The following is a 19,628-nucleotide window of genomic DNA, read 5'->3' on the forward strand; positions in this document are numbered from 1 at the left end:
GGGCCCCCTCTCTGCCTTCTCTTTCCAGCTCTATGTGTGAGGCTATTCTGCCACCTCTCTGTGGCTGCAGCAGCTTGTTCCTAAACACACTGACAAAGTGGGTTTGGCTTGAAACTGCTCTGCCTGCTGTTTATCAAAGCCATGCCCTCTTCAGTTTCTCATCATTTTCTTTTACTCTTTGCAGCAGAAACAACTATTCCTTTGTTATGCCTTCTGCTTGTGGGAGCTGCATAAGAAATCTTTCATTGAACATTTTTATAGGCTAGAGATCTCTCTTCCAAATGTTGAAGAAAAACAAGTTTATGTGAATTATCTACAGCAGATAATTTCAGTTCTGCACAGAATCTAAAAATAAAGTGAAGCCCACATTCTACAGCTAAGTAGCTTTTAATTAGGTGTGATAACAGCATGAATTATCTTTTAGAGTGCAATAGTTCCATGATCAGAAGTTAAAGGAAGAGAGCAATGATTGTTTGCAAAAATGATTGAGGGAAGATATGTGATGCTGGCATGTATCTTAGTTTTTTTCCCCCATATAATAGATCAGGCTGATTAATATTTTGGGTAAATTTGGACCTTCTCTGTTATTGTCCCTGTTTTAATAGGGCCAGTGGGTCCTTTCAAATACTGATGTAAAAGAGGGCAGTGAAAGCCTGCTAAGTCTCTGTTGTCAACAGCTTCATGGTAATGCCTTTGGACAAGACAAATGGCACTGCTGCTTCCTGAAAATCAGTGGCTAAGGTGTGGGATGGCTTAATTAACTTCCTCTGAATCCCCTCTCCTTATTTTAGCCATAGATAAGCTCAGGGCCTGAACATAAATAATATTATGAATTGTGAGCTGAGGTGCAGCCGCGTCTCCTGTCCTGCCTTGCTTTGCTGGGAGGCAGGAGGGTTCATGTCCTAAATCACCCCAGATAAAGCAGCCAGTGCCTGGTTTGTCAGGGTTTGTCCTCCTTTGTGCTGGCCAGAGAGATGCTCTCAGTGACTTTACCAGCTGAGATCCTTTATCTTCATTGTCTTTGTAACTGAAGCGTATCATTTAGTCCAGAGTGGTGTGGCTGGGTGTGGGGGAGGAACACAGCTTTATTCAGCAGGAAGACAAACCTTAAAGGAAGGTCCTTTAAGGATAAGAGACACCCTTATGGTGCCACAGGGATGGTACTTGGCACTTCAGATTGCAGACAGATGCAAGCACAGTGTGTTTGAGCACAGGCAGAAATAAGGAAGTTATTGTGTGCCTGGGAAATAAGGATATACCCTGTGACAGTGGCTGTCCTGCCGTGTGAGGCTGTGACACCAGCCTGACGAGGCAGGCACCAGGAAGGCAAAGCCTTTCCTCAATACTCCACTGAATCCCAGCTGCCAAAGGGCCAGGCTGGCACTGGGATGCAGATAATGGACATTTCTTCCCATGTCTCCCTAGGCTCCCAGGCACTCTGTCTCATACCTCTGTGCAAGCTCCTGGCTGCTCTCCCGGTGTCTCCAGGCATCACTGCGGGGGCTCCCAGACAGGAGGATGCTGTGCATCATCTGGCCGGCCTCGCAATCCAGGAATCCCTTCATCACCCCCTCCTGAACACATCCTCATGCATTTGCCCAGAGGACTTCATAAAAATTAATTGAGTTGCCCAGCATTAGACACAGATCATAAAACTCCCATCTGATCTCGTGCCTGCTGCCGACGTTAAGAGCTGATTGAAACAATGAGCGCCAGCTCACCGGGAATGTGACAATGCCCGCAGAGAGAGCCGTAGCACGGGCTGTAGGTGTAGATAAGGCTGTAAACGCACAATACAGATCCTCTGCCGGTACCACAGAGCTCTCTTTGCTACGGGAGTAAAACCCTTGGGCTGCAGTTTAAGCATAGCAAAAGTGACGGAGATTACTCTTCGAGTTACAAGTTTTGCTGAGAAGCAAATCTGTCTCTTGCTATTTATTTAAATAAATAAACATTTATTTGTTTGTTTTTCTATTATCTTGCTCATTGTAAACTGAAAGAGAAATGAACTCGGAGTGAGGGAGGACTCGAGGGCAGCCAGGCAAGGAGCAGAAAAGCCGTGCCACGAGCAAGTCCCGTTTCTGCCTGATGCTATCAGAGGCACTATTACGCAGACGCTGATCCTAAACATTTCCCTCCCTTATCCCCAAAAACAAAAAACCAAAACCAGAACAAAATTCCCATTCGGTAACGTGCTAACAACCACCTACGTGCTTCCAGGGCGCTAGCCGGGATGGAAAAGCCAACCGGGGCGCTAACCTGGAGAGGCGAGCGGGCCGGGGCGCGGCAGGAGCGCGCACAGCCGTGCGGCCGGGGGTTCCCGCGGGCGCGGGCGGAGCGCGGGGCGCGGGGCGCGGGCGGGCCCGCAGGGGGCGCTGCTGGGCGGCGGCGCTCGCTATAAAAGCCGGGCCCGAGCGCGGCCCGCGCCGTCCGTCCGGCCCGGCAGCGGCGCAGGCGGCGGGAGCGGCGCCGGCAGCGTCAGCGCCGCTACTGAGGCAGGTGAGCGCCGCGCATCCCGCGGGCTCCGCTCCCGCCTCGGGGGTGTGCGCCCCTCCCTGCCCCGCGTCTCCCCGGGGCTGCTATTGCTCCATGCTCACCGCCCCCGGGGCGCCGGGAACGGGACGCGGGCAAAAGCTCCAGGAGACGGGGATGGCTCCCGTGAGGGAGGGGCGCGGCGGGGCTGGCGGATGCTCCTGTACCCCTGCTGCGGGCAGGAGATGGGGGAGCAAGAGCAGCTTGTCAGGGTGGATAATATTTGTGATGAAATCCATTCAGGCAAAAGTTCTGGGGATGTCAATAACCGGACTGGCTGGAGCGGGCTTTGCTGTCCGTGCGCGGATCGGAATTGCCAGCGGGGGGACAGTGCCTGGGGAAACAGGGTCCCGGCAGGGCTGGGGACCCCGGGACAGGGCCGAGCCTTCGGCACGGGCCAGCGGCGGGCTCAGGGCAGGTGCCGAGCTTGCCGGCAACCCACGGGCGCGCAGGGCTGAAGTGCTGCTGTTACTCTCAGCCCCGTCCATGGCATCCCATTATTTTTCCGAAAGATGACGGAAGGTAAAGCAGCTACTATGAATAAAAAGCTGCGTTTTTCTAAGAAGGGAGAGCTAAACGTGTGGAAGATAGGGCAGCGAATCCAGGTCTTCCTACTCAAGTGAAATGCCTTTGCGTGAAGAGCTGTTCATCCAGATCGGTCGTTTCATAAAACTCTGTTTAAATGAGTGCGGGTGCCCTTTTGCTCTTTGCTTTAGCTCCCTCTCTGTCTCTGCCGCTGCTCCTTTCTCCCCGGTGCCCATCGCTGCCTCCCGAAGGTGACAGTGCCGAAGGGGCTTGTGTGCCTTGGCGCCCGCTCCCTACAGGTGCCTCTGCGAGCCAGCCAATGATCCCAGGTTGCGCTAAACATGAAAAGAGTAAGCCAGCGGGAACCTCGATATTTATCATTGCATTAAAACGGCGAAAGTAAAAAAAAAAAAAAAAACAAAAAAAAACCAAAAAACATCTCTCTGCGGATCAAGCGTTAGAAATATTTGCTTGTAGTAAGGCATCGGTAGCAAAATCATTTGCCTGTCAAGTGTTTGCATGCAGGTTAACTTTGCAACGGATGGCTGCATTAAGGAGGCACTTGGCAGCCGATGAGCTGGCTGTAATGTGATGCATAAATGCTTTGTTTTGGTTTGTGTGTGATTTCATAGAGGGATTGTTTTATGCTCCTTACACCCAGTGCAGTGTTTGAGAGTTTTATCGTTTCTCATTGCCAATTTCAAGCAAGGTTGTGGGCTTTTCTGTATCCCATGCTACATAAACCCTTTACTGGGTCTGCCTGTTTGCAATGCAATTAAATATGCCCAGCTACTTGTCTCCTATTTATGCAATCCGTGGTGGAGAGCAGCGCAGCCAGTGCTGCCGGGAAGCGGTAGGAGAGAGCTATGTGTGTGCAAATGAGGGTTAACTTCTCATTCCACGGTGTTTAGCTTCACCTTCATTTCTGGAGAATCAGCTCTATTTTAAGGTACAGAAGGGGGATCCTGTAAGTAACTCTTTCGGTGCTGCACTGTTAGTTTGGAAATTGCTACCTGGGAATGGGTGGGGTGTGGAGATGGGATGGGACACAGACACCGAGGAAAATGCTTGCAAGGCTGTGTCCATGTGGTTATCTGCAGTAGCTTTTGATATGGTACCATGTTGCTCTGTATATTTTTCTCTTTAAGGACAGAGGTGGATATTTGGCTACTGTTCTAACAAATGGCAAGTGTTGGGTTGGGTCGGATAAATAGGTTTTAATTTCTTTAAAGCTTTTTCTATGGTAAAATTTTCTAGGGTGTTATCTTTTATTTTAGTGATAGCAACTGTAACAAGCAGGAAAGCAGCTTTAAACTCATGGCCTTAATTTCTGGAGTGTGTATGTTTATGCAAAATACACTTATGTTCTAGTAAGCAATGCTAGCTATTTAGGAAGCTAGGAGAGGAGAGCTAACAGCAGAAGTGCAGCTTCCACAGCTGTAAAGCACATCAGAGCCTGTGCAGGGAAATTGGTAACCAGTGAGAATTAGTCCTCTCTCTGAAGTTAGGAAAACCAAGATTTTCAGCTTTCAGTGTGTGTTCTCTGTCTCTTAAGTTCATTCAGGAAGTACCAGAAATCAGCGCAGGACAGAGTTACAGCCAGTTCCACTTAAATATGTGCTCTCTGGAAAGTCATACAACGGCAGGTAAAGTGAAGCACAGTACAGCAGAGACTCATACACAGTGTTTGGTTTAGTATTTGATTAAAGGCTCTGCAAGAGAAAAGATCTAGGAGTAATAGTGGACATCTGGGTGAAGGTATTTGCTGAAATGCCAGCAGAAAGCAGTGCAAGAGGATCTCCTCTCCTCCTCCCCTGTCTGGATGCTGAGGCTGCTAAAAAGACTATTGAGACACAGCTGATTTAGCAAATGCTTTCCCTCCACAAGTACTGCATTTTATCTGAAGTTATTTATAATTATACTGACGTTGTTTAAATGCAACTATTACCAAACCTGCTGCAGTCAGTTTTGTTAAGGAAGTCATAAGCAGCTGAAACTGAAAAGAAAGTAGCAAAGGAGGGCAAAACTTCAGTGTATGGTGCTTTGTTCTGTACCTGAACTTTTTTACTGCCAACTCAAACCTGTTGAAACAGTTTTTCTTTAGGAAAATAATTCAGATGGATTTTGCTGTAACTTACTCTGGCACTATCCTAATATAAGTAGCATCCTTGTGAGCCTGGGAATGCTGTCACTTTCTGTTGCTGGGTATACATTTGATGCTGTTCTCTCTGTAAACCTGATTTGTTTGTTGTTCTGCCCACTGCTGTTATGTGGTATCATCTTGCTATTCTGGGTTTTCCAGTGGGGAACCGGAAAGAGGATAAGATCCAGTGCTTCACCTAAGGTGACCAGAAAGATCTCCAGAATACAACCAAATGCTGAAATCACCTGACTGGCCTCTGCCAATGACTTCATAAGAAATATTTTCTTAGTAAGAGTCAGTAGGCTGCAAAGCAAGTGGAGAAATGGCTAGCTGCTATAATTTGCTGTAACTTGACAACCAAGTGATTTATACCAATTAAAGCTCTGCCTCATGTTACTCTGTTATGACAGAGAACCAGGTCATTATTTTGCAGCCAAATGACATATATGTAAAATGTTGAAAGCATATGAAAAATAGTCCAGCTGTTAACCCAGCACTGCCAAGTCTACTATGTCTCCAAGTACCACATCTACAGGTCTTTTAAATACCTTCACCTATGGTGACTCCACTTTCCTAGGCAGCCTCTTCCAGTGCTTGACAACTCTTTCAGTGAATTAATTTTTTCTAATATCCAACCTAACCTATCCAAACCTCCCTTGTCACAAACTGAGACAATTTCCTCTTGTTCTGTTGCTTATTACCCATGAGGAGAGGCCCACCCTCACCTCATTACAACCTTTTTTCTGTGCAGTTGTAGAAAGCAATAAGGTCCCCCAAGACTCTTTTTCCCCATGCTAAACAGCCCCAGCCCCCTCAGCTCTCCTCATAAGACTTGTGTGCTAGACCTTGCTTTTTTGAAAGACTATCTAAGCAGTTGCCTTAGTAATTTCTTAAAGGATTTGTATTTTCTTTTTAAATTAAGAGGGTACAAAGCTGACAGTCAGGCAAGCAGTTCCTAAGCTCCTGATATAGTGAATCTTCACATTTTAGGGCAGGACCTGTCTTCTGCTCAAGGAAAAGTAAATGTCACTTTTGTGAGTAGTGTGGCATAGCATATAGTGAACCAATGGTGCATTGGGTGGAAGGTGAGGAAATCCAAGTTTTGTTCCTATGTAAATATGGGAACTTTGGTTTAAGACCATGCCTGTGCTGGCTCACTCTTACAGAGCATTTGGGGACTGTGGATGGTGAAGTCTGTTTTGTTCCAGCAGAGGTCTCAACATCAAACATCTCTGAAAATGGCTTAATCCTCAGAAGCATCTGGTGTAGCAGCAGTAACCAGGCTTTTGCTGTTAGTGACATAGCTTGCAGATCAGTGATTTTATGCAATCCACAGAACTAGCAAAAGCATCCCAATTTTCTTGGGTTGCCCTCCTGGCCTGCAGCTGTGGCTCTCAATTCAGATGTTGGTGTAATACAGGTTGCTGCTCCTTATATGAGCCTGAGGGCTATAAACTGCTTTAAAAACAGCTGCTGCACGGGATGCAAGGCTGGAAGAAAGGCATAACTTGTTCTTCTTTGCACAGCTGTGAGTCTCACTTCTTGGGCACAATCACCAAGCACTTGCAGGAGAATTGCTTCCCTTTGAAATCACAGCTAAAAAGTAAACAAGCCTCTAAAACAGGTACTGGGCAAATTAGTTTCTCTATTAAATTTTACTTTTTGAATTTTAACTATTCGATTGCTTATTCTAAATGAGTTGGCTTCCATGTTTATTGTCCTTATGGAGTGCTCTATGTTATGGCAAAACACTAGGGCTGTCAAAGAGCCAGTCTGGCAGGCAAGGGTAGCTCAAAGAGAGATGCTCTGATAGTTCTTTTGCCCTCTGGCCTATTTTCTCTGCCAAGTTTCACAGGGGGCGCATGGAACAGCAACCTTTCAAGCCACCTGTGATTTCAGTCTGAGGCAGGTCTCTCAGTAATTCTCAAATTCATCCTGCCAGACAAATTCAGAGAGGGCATTACCCAGGTAATGCGTTTCTGTGCTCCACAGTATGTTAGTGTTACTGGATCACAATTAGATTGTAATGGGAGAAAAATATAAAGCTTTGTATTAAGTATTTCTGACCTTGATGCAGTTTGTTCATGCCAGAATGCTGGGAGGAATCATAATGTGCTATGCACAGGCAGATGCTGGGCACAGATAAGAAATGTAAAAGTAAATGACACTTGACCATGTAAGACCTCAGCAGAGACATGCTCTAAGGATGAATTTGTTCCTTCTGGTCCATCAGACCATGGAGATCTTAGGTCCTTCTCTTGCTGCTGCTGCAAAGTTGTTTTGCTCTTGGTGTGATATTGGTGTTTTGCTCTTGGTGTTTTGCTCTTGTGTGGTGAGGCTTTAAAAAGGAAGGAACAGTAACACAGCCTCTGGAAACCGTTCACATGAGCTTTGGTGGACTCCAACAGCTGCATGAACAAGACTAGAAATGTCAGACCAGGTACAAGTGCTTAGGACAGGTTTGCTGTATCACCATCACAATCTGAACAGCTTGTTTGGGGTTTAATGCTAAAAGGATCACAAATATTTAGTATGAGCACTGAAACTGGACTGTTTCTTCAATGTGCTAGAAGGTTGAGGGGCAAGGAGAATAGATAGGAAATCAGCTCTACATCAAAATAGTGCTCTTCTCCTTTTCAGATCTCAAACTAAGAAAACATTGGGGAAAAAAAAGGAAAAATTCTTTGGATGTTGTTTGTAAGCTGGAAATTAGTAACTTTCTAAAACAAAACCAGACTGGCTGAAGTGCTAATCTTGATATGATGGCAGCTTGATTAAATGATCAACCAGGACTCCCTGAAACACCTGCGTCTCTCCATCCTTGATACTGCTGGAGCATGCCCCACGTGTGAGTTAAGTGATTTACACAAACAATGGAATTTCCTGCATTGATATGCATGTTTTTTAAAGTAATATGTGTATGCATAGATGTATCATGCAAAATTGTGTGCATTACCATCAAAATTGTTACAGTAACAATCTAAGACGACAAACTCTTGAGACTCTGGCAAATGAGCTTGCATTTTTCATTGATGAAAGCCCAAGTGTCAGGGTGGCTCACAGCCACCATCCAGTCCAAGCAGCAAAGTTCAGAGCCAGGTCCTCAGCCTTTATTCATATGAGTAATCCTTAAATGTCAGTAGAGGCAGCAAGATACTGATGCTGAAACAATGAAAGCCCTCAGGCTTGGTTCAGAAGGCGAAAGCTGTGCTCGTCACCTGGTGGGGAGGTGGAAGAAGTTTTCTTTCTTTTTCTGTATCTAGAGTGAAGTGAGAGCTGAGTCATTGTCCCTATAAGCTACAGCATTTTCAAGGTTAAACTTGGATTTAGAGTGGAAAACATAACACTGAGTCTGACGGAATCCCACTGTTCATTTTCAGCTGCTCAGCACTTTTAAAAAATCAAATCACAGAAAAGCTGCCCTGTTTGATTGTTCCTATTACATAATAGCAACATCTTTGGGATTTGAGAGAAGCCATGAGCAACATGTCCCTTACATAACAAATCTAAGTTGCTTTAATCCCTGCTGTGCTGCTGCTGACCCTGGGCAGCCAGGAATAGCCTGGGAGTGGTGCTGAGCTCCCCAGGCTCTCCTCTGGGGCTGCAGGATAGCCATGGAGCAGAGGTCCTCTGCTCTGAGGGGTTTTCTGCCAATCATGCTTGCTGGATTTACAGTCTTTCTTCTAAAAGATTGCAAATAGTGATTGAAGCAGGAGCCCTGCCCATAAAAAGTCCTGCCTTGCTCCTCAGGAGTAGACCTGATCCTTTACCACTTCCATTTTTTTTTCCTGAAACCATCAGCATTTATCTCCATTTCCAGCTGAAAACTGGTCATCTTATGGCTTTGGTACCTTTGTTCCTGTGCTAATTTAAAAAAAAACACCCAAAAAAAACCCTGAAAAACCTAAGGCTAGATCAGACTTTTGGAGCAGGTCCTTGTGAGGCTTTCTCCTGTCTCTGGGATGATGCCATGTCTCGATGCCTCAAGGGATGTGCTGGGCTTGCCAGGGTGGGTGCTGTGGGGGAAGAGCTGCAGCCAGGTATCATTCTGAGGTCAGGGAACACCTGTGACCCTCCCCCAGCTTTGGTGGGGTGTGGGGGCCTTGTTCCTGCTCTGTGATTGCATGGGATGGGTGTGGGTGTGATGTTTCAGGGGAAGGATGGCTCATGGAGCAGAAAGGAGGCTAATGGGAAAAGTTTGGAGCTTGGTGTCCATGCAGAGGGTCTGACCCTTCTGTCATAAGTTGTCATTAATTAAATCTTTTTATTTAAAATGGGTGGAAGAGTGTGGAAGGGCAGCTCAGCCCTGCCCAAGGGGTGTATGTGTGTTGCTGGGTGCAGACGCAGATCCTGCCTCTCCATCTCCATGGGAGAGCTCTGCACTGCCCTGATCACCTGGGCTGCCTCTGGTGTAATCGGGAGCATTTGAAGAATGATGATGTGAAAGAAGCAACATTGTGGGATTGTTTGGAGGGAAGGATTGAGGCAGCTGTGCACAAAGAGACCTATCTAATTAAAACTGCAGGGGAATGGAGATGGTGGCTAATGAGGCTGAACACACAAGTTAATTTTACTGAGTTATTTGAAAAGAAGTAACCTGCATTGTTGGGAAATAGAAGATGGGGGAGAAATGGTAAAATGTACCTGGAGTTTCATATTAAAATACAGATTTATTTTATAGCCATTAGTGTATGCTTGGCTGAGAGTTATTTTGGATTTGGTATTTTACCACATTCATGTGAAATGTATCATAAGTAGTTATCATCAGTTGCATGTGAACAAAACATTTTGAAAGACTATTTGATTAAATCTGTTTCCTAAAATACCATTTATATCTTACATCTTCCAATATTTTCCAAGATTTTCATCTAACTTTCCTCCACTTGGTCTTTACCACAAGGAAAAAAAAGACTGCCATGATCTACCCTTCCACCCTTGCCTTTACTTCCCCATTCTTTCTCTCTTCCCTTTTCTCTATTATACTGTCAGATCTCACCTAAACTCCACCTGCTCTGCTGGTCCCACAGTAAGATCCCTTATCTTGGTCTTCCACGCACTCCTATATCTTAATTCTTCACTTGAATATCTCCTGTCTGTTTCCCATCATAATATAAATAAATGCACATCACTGACATAATTTAAAAAAATCCCATATATTTTTTTCCCCCTCTAAAATCCAAACCCAAAATATTTTTCACCTCTTTTTATTGTTTTTTTAAACTGGTTAGTGCTACTTGAGAGAGCCTGTTCTTTTTTCATCTCTGAATCTCAGCAGTCTGGCTTCGGCCTTTTTTTTACCACTGGTAAAAGCACATTTCATGACTGCTTGTCAAATCTCAGGACTGGCTTTCTTTCCTTCTCTGCCTCGACCTGTTGTTTTTTGACATAACTCACATTCTCTGATTCCAGTGTTTAGTTTTTGTGATTGCAATCTTTTCCTGACTTCTGTGAGAAGTTCCTTCTGCATGCTTTCCGGATGATCTTCCTCACCCTTTCTTGTTTTCCTTCTTTCCCTCCATACTTTTTCTGGATGATCTCATCACAAGCAAATGCAGCTAAATCTCCCCAAACAACACCACATCACCCATGTCACATCAAAATGTGGCAAGGGGACAAGGTGTCAAGTAGCACAGAGTATCTGTAAAACAATGATCTCGGTAAATATATGAAAACCTGACTGGGTGGAATCTGTGCTTCCCCTTCAGTTTCTGTACCTAAATTTGACTTGAGTGTTGACTTACTCTAAAGATATTCCAGAGGAAGAGGAACAGAAAATGTGGAGTTTGTTTCACAAAGGTTTTGTAGCCTCTTCCCCTTTTAAGAGTAGGTGCGTTGCTTCGCTTCACTCAGTGCTAAGGCAGATCAGCTTATCTGTGAGCTAATGCCAGGAAACTTGGACAGGATCCTAATCAGAAGAGCAGGATGTTTAATCTTGAGCACTGTGTTTACAGAAGATTTGATGGTGTATGGCCTTGTTACCTACTCTAGTTGTAATGAGTCTTTTGTTTTGGTTTTTCTTTCTTTTTTTTTTTTAAGGTTTCCACCCTTGGACTGTCTTCTAAGGCAAGCTATCACCAATGGAAGAAAAACCTGTTTTTCCAGCATTTTGGGTAAGCTTGTCTTCTGTATTATTAATGTCTGATTTCATCTTTTAAATGTATTTGCCACTAAAGAACTCTTTCAAGAAACCTTTGAATTTTTTTGAATAGTGCTATTTTATCCAATGAAAATTCCATTTAATGATTGTGTAAGCAGTAGAGATAAAGGTGATTTCAAAGCAGATCATGAGGCTTTTTTACTGTGGGAAATTATGGAACAAAGATAGACCTTTGCTTTCCTAATGTTTTTGCTTTGTTTGTTAGACATAGCATACACTGAAAATATGACTATCTAAACCAATGTACTATATATATCTAAAGTAAATCCTGCTACTTTTTGAGGCATTGTAACACTATTTGAAGATAGTCTTTCATGCTTGGGAAGGCATAACTTTGTCAGTGGGGAGAAGACTGTGACATAGATCCTGGAAAAGCTGTGCTGTAGCGGCACAAGGCTGTGCTCATGGTGAGCAATAACAATGCCTGCTGAACTCTCTGTGCATGCATCTCCTGTGGCCAGGCATGATCCTGTCCCTCAAGTGATAAAAAACAGTTTGGCTGGACAAGTTCAGACATCAACAGGGCATAAGTTGATGGAAAGTTGCTCTTTCCACTGGGGAGACCCAAAGTCAAAAGCAGTTTCTCTGGTGACAGTCACACTCAGTCACAAATACTGTGATTATGGCTGGGAAGTAAGTGATTGAACTGGAGTGACACTGTCGTCTGGGTGGCACATACATCCTGGTCATAAGCCTGCAGCATCAGGTGGCTAAACACCAAAGAGGAGGGATCTTGTATTCATGGGCTCACAGGTGGCTTGTGATGCTCCAGCCCTGTTGTGTTGTCCCACATGAAAGAAGAGGATGCTCAGTGCAGTGCACATCTTCTCTTTGAGGACAACATTGCAGGACACTGAGTGATGCAAAGATTGTATAGAAATATTTTTAAATGCATTTCCATTGTTACAAATGGCACTGGTTTAAAAGTGGTTGTAACTGTGCCTACTCATCATTGGGGGTGTAAGTCTTGAAGCAATTGTGGTGCCTGCTGCAAAACTGGAAGTATAAATCCTCTGGCCCGTTCCAGAGTTGTTTCCAGAATGACATTTTCAAAACCCTGTGTTTTGTTTCAGACAGAATCAAATAATGTTTGGCAGGGGTAATGTGACTTTCACCTCTTGTACTGATCTCAGCCCACAGCTTAGGAAGATGATGGGTATATAAGAGCACAACTCTAATTGCATGAAATTAGTGTTAGTCACAGCTGTGCCTGCTAGGAGGCTTTCTGATATGCCATGGAAATACTGTTCTGGTAGTGTCACTGTTAATAACACTTCCTAGGAACAGGTTGAAGTGATCTATGTGGGGAGGTATGGATCAAGAGTTTGAAGCTGCCCTTCCCCATTTGTGCATAGGGCTAGATTTTTGCTGCTTTCAGCCAAAAAATCAGAAATTCAGGGGAGTGACTTGACAATATTTTAACAGTCATCCAGCAATTTAACACTGGATTACAGTTGAAAACCCATAGAAACACTCAAGACACTTTATTCTGTATCAGATGGATTAAGCATGATTCACTTATTGCATTAAATTCCTGAGGTATTAATAATGTTTGGGTTGTTGTTTCCTAGGCTTATGAAGTTAAAGACCAAAGAGGACCACATGAATATCTATTCTTCTTGCCTGCTCTGTGGAGGTCCGAGGAATTCACAGCATTTCAGTAGTAGTCCTTTAATTTTTATTTAGCACATCTTTTTGAAAGAGACCAGGTTTGATTTAAAGGGTGCCAGTAGTACTCAATCTACCATGCCACCATGAAATTTCAGTAAATAATGAGCCTTGCCTTCCAAGACAGCCTGTATCTCTTTTGAGCTTCTGAGTGTTGTACTTCACTTCTTTCCCCTGCTGGACTGACAAGGATTCTATTATCAGGATGTTGATTCTCAGTGTAGTAATCCATTTAGCTAGTCACTTTTGAAATTCACTTGCTACGAGCAGTGTTGATTTAGTATGGTGAATCTTTTAATTCAGGATTTTATGTATAGCATGACTTTAAATCACTGCCTAGTGGGAAATTAGGGCTAGAAATACGTGCTGTCAGCACATACCATTATCAAATGATGATGTCACTGCATACAAATGATCAGATTTACATGGCCAGGCCTGTTTTCCATACAGCTGTGTTGATTGGTGTTAATTATGTGACTGTCTTTCAATGCCTTATTGATTGTGTCCCATGCTAATCTTTCCCTGCTGTTGCTTACTACTGATGTCAGTCTAACTGCTTGATAGGTGCTTTGCTTATCCCACTTAACCCTTGTAAATGCTGCTTTGATAGCAAGTCTTTCCAGTCACCAGGAACCTTTAGTGCACCTATGGCTTTTAGAGTCATTGAATTAAAAGTTATTGATTCACCTGCCCTCTGCTCTTGAATGCAGGGTTTGAACTGAGGGGCTCTTTCAAGCTCTCTCAAGTCATAGTGGTATCTTTATCACTGTAACAAGTGAATAGGACACCTTGCATCTTTCTGAATGCAGAGAAGTAGTTGTCAAATCTGTCTTTTTCTGAATTTTTTGGTAATTTTTGTCTGGAATTGACCAACTATTGAAGTCATTGCTTGGCATTCTCTTATTCTTGTTCATTCAGGGAGGAGCTCCTCTTGCCATAAACCTCAGCACAGTTTTTGCTGGTTTTTGCTTCCATTGTTTGCTTGCATTTCTGCTATGTTAATTTGTATTCATTGCTAAGAGTGTCTTTCCCCCATCTGTTATGTACTATGCATTTGTTTTACAGATTTCTCTGCTGCTGCTTTCGCTCTCTGTAGCCAGGACTCTTCAACCATAAAAGCTTCCTTTCATGTCTGTAGCATAGTGACTTTCCTTTTTATTTTTGTCATGTAATAAAGCATTTCTTAGCAGGTCCTTTTATATTTTTGTATGTGACTATTTTCCTCTGCTCAGTTTAACATATGATTTGTTTTTAATTTTGTGAAATGGTCTTTCTAAATTATCCAAAAAAATAAATTAGATATTGGTTAAGATTCTACATTGTTTTCCATTTGCAAAAGAAATTAGAGCATTGCCCTTTGCCTGTATTAAATCATAATTTTCTGGTTAAATGGTTACCTGTATCCTGTAGAAGTTCAATATGATATTGGTTGGAGTTGGTATCACTGCTTGCTTATATTAAGCCCTGACTAAAATTTGCAGACTTTCCCAAAGCCACACTTTTAAAGTGGTCCTTCCAGAACAGATTCTCTGCTAGAATAAAATTCAATGTTTCATACCTTTGAGGATACATACTTGAGAAATACCTCACTTGTTGGATTTCTAGCAGACCTCAGCCTCTCTCTCAGCTTGTCATTTGTCAATACTCCAGATTGTTTTCCTTCTTGGACATGTGGTATCCATGGCTTTATCTTCCCACTCTTTTTCTCATAAATAAGTAGAGTGCCTTTTAGTGTTTTGGGGTTTTTTAATCGTGTATTTGTCTGTTACCTTCTTAACCTTTAAAAGAATTGAGCTTCCTTTTTGAAAAAGGCAATTCTAATATTTACTGAAACGAAGCCCAACCATTGCCATTGCAAGCAAGCTTTCAGGGGAATGAACTGTTTGCCCTTTTAAAAGAGTAGCTATTCAAATACCACAGTATGGTGAAAGAATTGCTTTCTATTTCTAGCTCTGCAGTACACCAATCACAAGTATTTTGGCCATTTGTTTTGACATGGGGAGGCTCTTGTTTGCTGGTCAGACCTCTTGAGTTGGCAGCTCCCAGCCCCTGTGGCCTTTTGCAAGCCAGTGGTCATTGCTTGGCTGCTGTGCAGACAAGGCAAACTTCCTGAGCTGGAGTTGGTGCTGGGGCTGGCTCTAGAAAGCAGCTGAGGTCAAAAGCTGATAAACCTTCTCTTTTCTCCTTCCTTGGGAAGGCCTTGAAAGTAAAGTCATGAGAAATGGCTGTTACTGTGATAACCAGGTAAATGGTTTAGTGAAAACAGCATGCACCTAGAAATTAAATTCTCACCAGCTAGTGGCTGCTAAAGGTGTGATCTTGCTCTGTTGCCAGAAATGACTCTCACATACAGACTTGGGGAGGATCTGTAATGAGCTGTACAGACAGAGGATAGTTCACATGAGGTGATCAAATGCAAATGCCTGAGAAAAGCACAGTATAATATTGAAATGTGTCATCACAAAGGTATTTTGACAGCTAAGTGCCATGAGTGGGGAACCTGCAGAATGACTCACTGTATGCATTCAGGTGGGTTGTGAAAGCCTTACTCAGCACTGGTGAGGCAGCACCTCAAGCTCTGTGCTCAGTTCAGGGCCCCTCACTGCAAGGAGGGCACTGAGGTGCTGAAACATGTCCAGAGAAGGGAAACAGAGCTGGGTAAGGGTCTGGAGCACAAGTCCTGTGAGGAGCAGCTAAGAAGTCTGGGGTTTCTTAGCCTGGAGAAAAGGAGGCTCAGGGGAAGCCTTGTTGTTCTCTACAACTGCCTGAAAGGAGGGCATAGCCAGGTGCAAGTTCTCCCAGGTAACAAGCAGTAGGAAAAGAGAAAGGCCCTCAAGTTGCATGAAGGGAGGTTTAGATTGGGTATTAGGAAAAGCTCCTTCCCAGAAAGAATTGTCAGGAATTGGAACAGGTAGCCCAGGGAAGTGGTTGAGTCACCATCCCTGAAGATATTTAAAAGATGTGCCGGTGTGGCACTTGGGGACATGGTTTGGTGGTGGACTTGGGAGTGCTGGGTTAATGGTTGGACTTGATGAGCTTAAGGGTGTTTTCCAACCTAAATGAATCTATGATTCTACATCTCAAGTTTCTGGTTTCCCATCTATAATCACACAATTTGATTTGTTTCTAAGGAGCAGCATTCCAGCTGGAAACAAGTCCACAGAGCAGGAATTAGCTTGTAGATGTTTTGGGACAAGAAGACTCTTTTCATTCAGCATCGTGTGGCTTAGTAGCAGGATGCCTACCCCAAAAACCCTTCTGTGCAAAGAATTAGTCAAATAATGTGAAGTTTATAAACAAAGATTAAGAAATAATTTGTCTGCAATGACAGAATAGCAACAACTTCATAAGCTCCTGGTTTAGCTTGCTTAAAGTTACTTGCGAAGAATCTTCTGATATGTTAATTATATTATTCATATTGTTTTTTCTGAATTTCAAAACAAAGTGTGACCTGGATTTCAAAGCAAAAGTGCATCAAAGCATGCTGTGCTTATTTTTCATAATTAATCATGTATAAGCCAATTTTATGGCAAAACAGATAAATGAGGTGTCAGAGTATTTGTTTGTAAATACTTTGCTTCAAGATGTTAGTGCAATTTGGTTCTTACTTTCAACAAAATCCAGTCTATCAGTGTAGGATGAAAGCACAACGTGTTAACAAATACTGCAGTTAAACTCTAAATGGATATACCATAACTGGAACATACATTTCCTTTAGTTATTGTAGTATGTGTGCTAAAACAGACAAAAAAAAAAAAGGCCCATTGAAGCATTTGACTAATAAGAAATGCAAGAAATGCCTGTGAACATCACATATGGGTAATTTTGCACAGTGAAGTTTAACAGCTGATGAAACATACTTTGATTTTTAATAGGATTTACTGAGTTCTACTGTGAAGTGTCATGGAAAGGTATGATTTTATAGCTCACTTCAGTTGTCCCTCTACCCCTGTCTAAAATGTCCTGGCATTTAGTACGTTACAAACACAGTATGTTAAGTGTCGCCATTACTCTTCATCTGAGCTAGTGCTAGTTTGAATCTTATGGCTCTTCCTCCTAAGGCTGCCGAGTGGTAGAGGACACAGCTCCAATGAGAGAACAGCTTAAACTTTCTCAGTGAACCAGTTTTGAGAAGAGTTTTGCTCAAATGCAGAGTTTCACACTGAGGCAGAGTGATTAAAAGCCTATGGGGGAATCAAGCATGGGAATGGTTTTAAAGAAGATCAAGGGACTGAATGCAATTTTTTCTTCAAATGATATAATTAAAGAAACAGCATCCTCATTAGCATAACACACTAAATGATAAAAAGAATTGGACAGATGCCTAATCTTGAAATGCTTCTTAATTTACAAGTATACATTTTAAAAAGAAAGCAATGAGGTCTGTTCTTTCTAGCTGCAGGCTTGACACATTGAAACTGCTGCTTATATAACTTACTGTCTCAAAGAGGGACAAAATACACAAAAATTAATCATGTATTCCAGGATACCATCCATATAATGTCAGTTGCACACGTGTATAGATGCTAGAACATCCACAGTGCTTGAGGTCATCTGAAATTGGATGCCTACCAGACAAAAGTACACATTTGAACTGTTCTCAGCTGGGACCATATGCAGCCCCAAAGCAGTGAAAGACAGCTAGCATAAAAGTGAAACACTTCTTTTATTGTTGATTTTGACATTATCTGGAAGGTGATTGGTCTGAGTTTATGTTGAGACACAGAGAAATGTATTTGAGATTCCCATCAAATTTAGTTTTTAAGGAGAATTATTCTGAATTCTTACAAAAATAGCTTTGTGGTTTTAATGAAATTGTGAATCAGATGTGTCAAGAAGAAGGTGGCATTTATGTTGATGCCTCCATGACTTGCCTATATTCTGTTCTTGTCCTATATAAGCTGCAATGTTGCCGTTTCCTTTTCTCTTCAAGTTTCATGCTACTTCTGTTCCTTTACCAACATGTTTGTAGACTCCCAAGGGCTTTTGAGATGAAACAAATCTTGTGAAGTCTGAGTTATGTTGCCACCTGTGAATGTGGGGAGGTTCCTTAGACTGTGTCCAGAGTGCTGAACAAGAGGTGAGTGTGTGGCAGGGAGGGATTTACTTGCCCTACTCTGTGTGGAGAGTTGTTCTGCACTGCCCAGCACTCAGCTCAGGGTCTCCTAAGGGGACCCACAGTGCCCTGTGCAACACAGTTATTGCTCCATGTGCATTTTTTTCCAGTAAATATTTGTGAAATATCGTGATCACCAGAGTATTTGGGCACACAGGGTCAGAGCTACTGACTTTTGAATTATTCCACCCACAGCCTCAATGCAAGGTAGAGGCTGGCTGCAAATTAATATTAGTTTTTCTAGCTGGAAGCAAACCTCCTTTTCTCTAGTCCTGAAGCTTCTTAGATGGAGAGGTAGGAAGCACCACTGTGAAGCTGCTGTGGCAGCCAGAGAGCAGACAGGTAAGCTGCAGTAGGCAGTCTCTACCATAACAATATTCTGCTCCTTTGAAGCTTACGTATTTCGGTATGTACAAATCCCAGTTCAATGTTAGATAAGGAAAAGTCATCTGCTGATGAGCAAACTGACAGGTCACTCTAGAAAGTCAGAAGATCTACTGGCAGTAGTGTTAATGTTGTTGCAGGCTGGGTTTGTGTTTGGCATCAAGACTGTTAAGAAAATATTAATAATGCTCAGAAGATGGTATGGCAGGTAACGTGCTCTGTTTTCATCTTGACCTTTGGAGTAATTTGGAGCCAAAGACCTGCCTGTTTGATTTTTCTTGTGTTTTAACACATCCAGCTGAATGTGATCCCTTTATATCCTGCCAGTCTTTCATATATGCTGAAGTAGTGAGGCCTCAGGGTTCCGATCTATAAAAGGCAGTACTATTGATCTTGCTGATACAAGTTCAAAGCTCTATCTGAAAATACATGATAGTGCTAGAGAATGAATCAATGGTGTGCTAGGGTGTGCATTTTTGAGGCAGGGCTGTATCTCATTCAGAACTGTGGTTGCCCCCTAAGATGTGAGCATGTCTGCATTTAGCCAATCTGATCACTGGTAGCACTTCAGCCATTCAAAACTCAGTACTGCAGTCTGTAGGACTCTGCAAACTTTCTCAGGGTTTTCTGTCTGTGCATCCCTGTTCTCTGCATACTGTGCCTGGGGCTGCTTCATTGGGCATGAGGTGTAGGACGGAGGGTGACCCTTCTTCATCCACTTCAAGTATTTTGGGATCTAAAGGTGTCCTTTGCTGGCACAGCATCTGGGTTTCTTTATCAGTGAGAAAGGTGGAGACAAGGTGACATGGAGGTGTGTTGCTCTGTGGGCTTGGGATCTAGTTAGAGTGTACTTTTTCAGCCTGAGGATTCAATTCCTCCCCAGACAAGACATTATTATCTAATCTGTGCTCATGGAGAGCTTGGTATAACTTGTGTGGGCAGTAAGGACCAAGACTAAAGCAGTCTTCTTTGCTTTGTTTGGGTTTTTTTTGTTTGTTTTTTCTAGTCAATTATAATGATATTCATTACAGTCCTACTAATTTTTCTTCTGAGTCTCCTGATATTCATGATTTTTTTAATGCCTGATTTGCATGCATGTTCTT

At 43.1% G+C, this 19,628-nt stretch overlaps 1 protein-coding gene across 1 annotated transcript in view; it reads left to right on the forward strand.

The window, feature by feature from the left end:
- Nucleotides 1–2,437: 2,437 nt before the first annotated feature.
- Nucleotides 2,438–19,628, forward strand: part of MTUS2 (microtubule associated scaffold protein 2) — a 264,605-nt gene continuing 247,414 nt past the window's right edge. Inside the window, exons 1-2 of the mRNA XM_063149100.1 lie at nt 2,438–2,499; nt 11,237–11,310. The gene's annotated coding sequence lies outside the window, so the exon portion shown is untranslated. The remainder of the gene's footprint in view (nt 2,500–11,236; nt 11,311–19,628) is intronic.

Source organism: Melospiza melodia, chromosome 2, assembly GCF_035770615.1.
Source record: "Melospiza melodia melodia isolate bMelMel2 chromosome 2, bMelMel2.pri, whole genome shotgun sequence".
Taxonomy (NCBI): Eukaryota; Metazoa; Chordata; class Aves; order Passeriformes; family Passerellidae; genus Melospiza; species Melospiza melodia.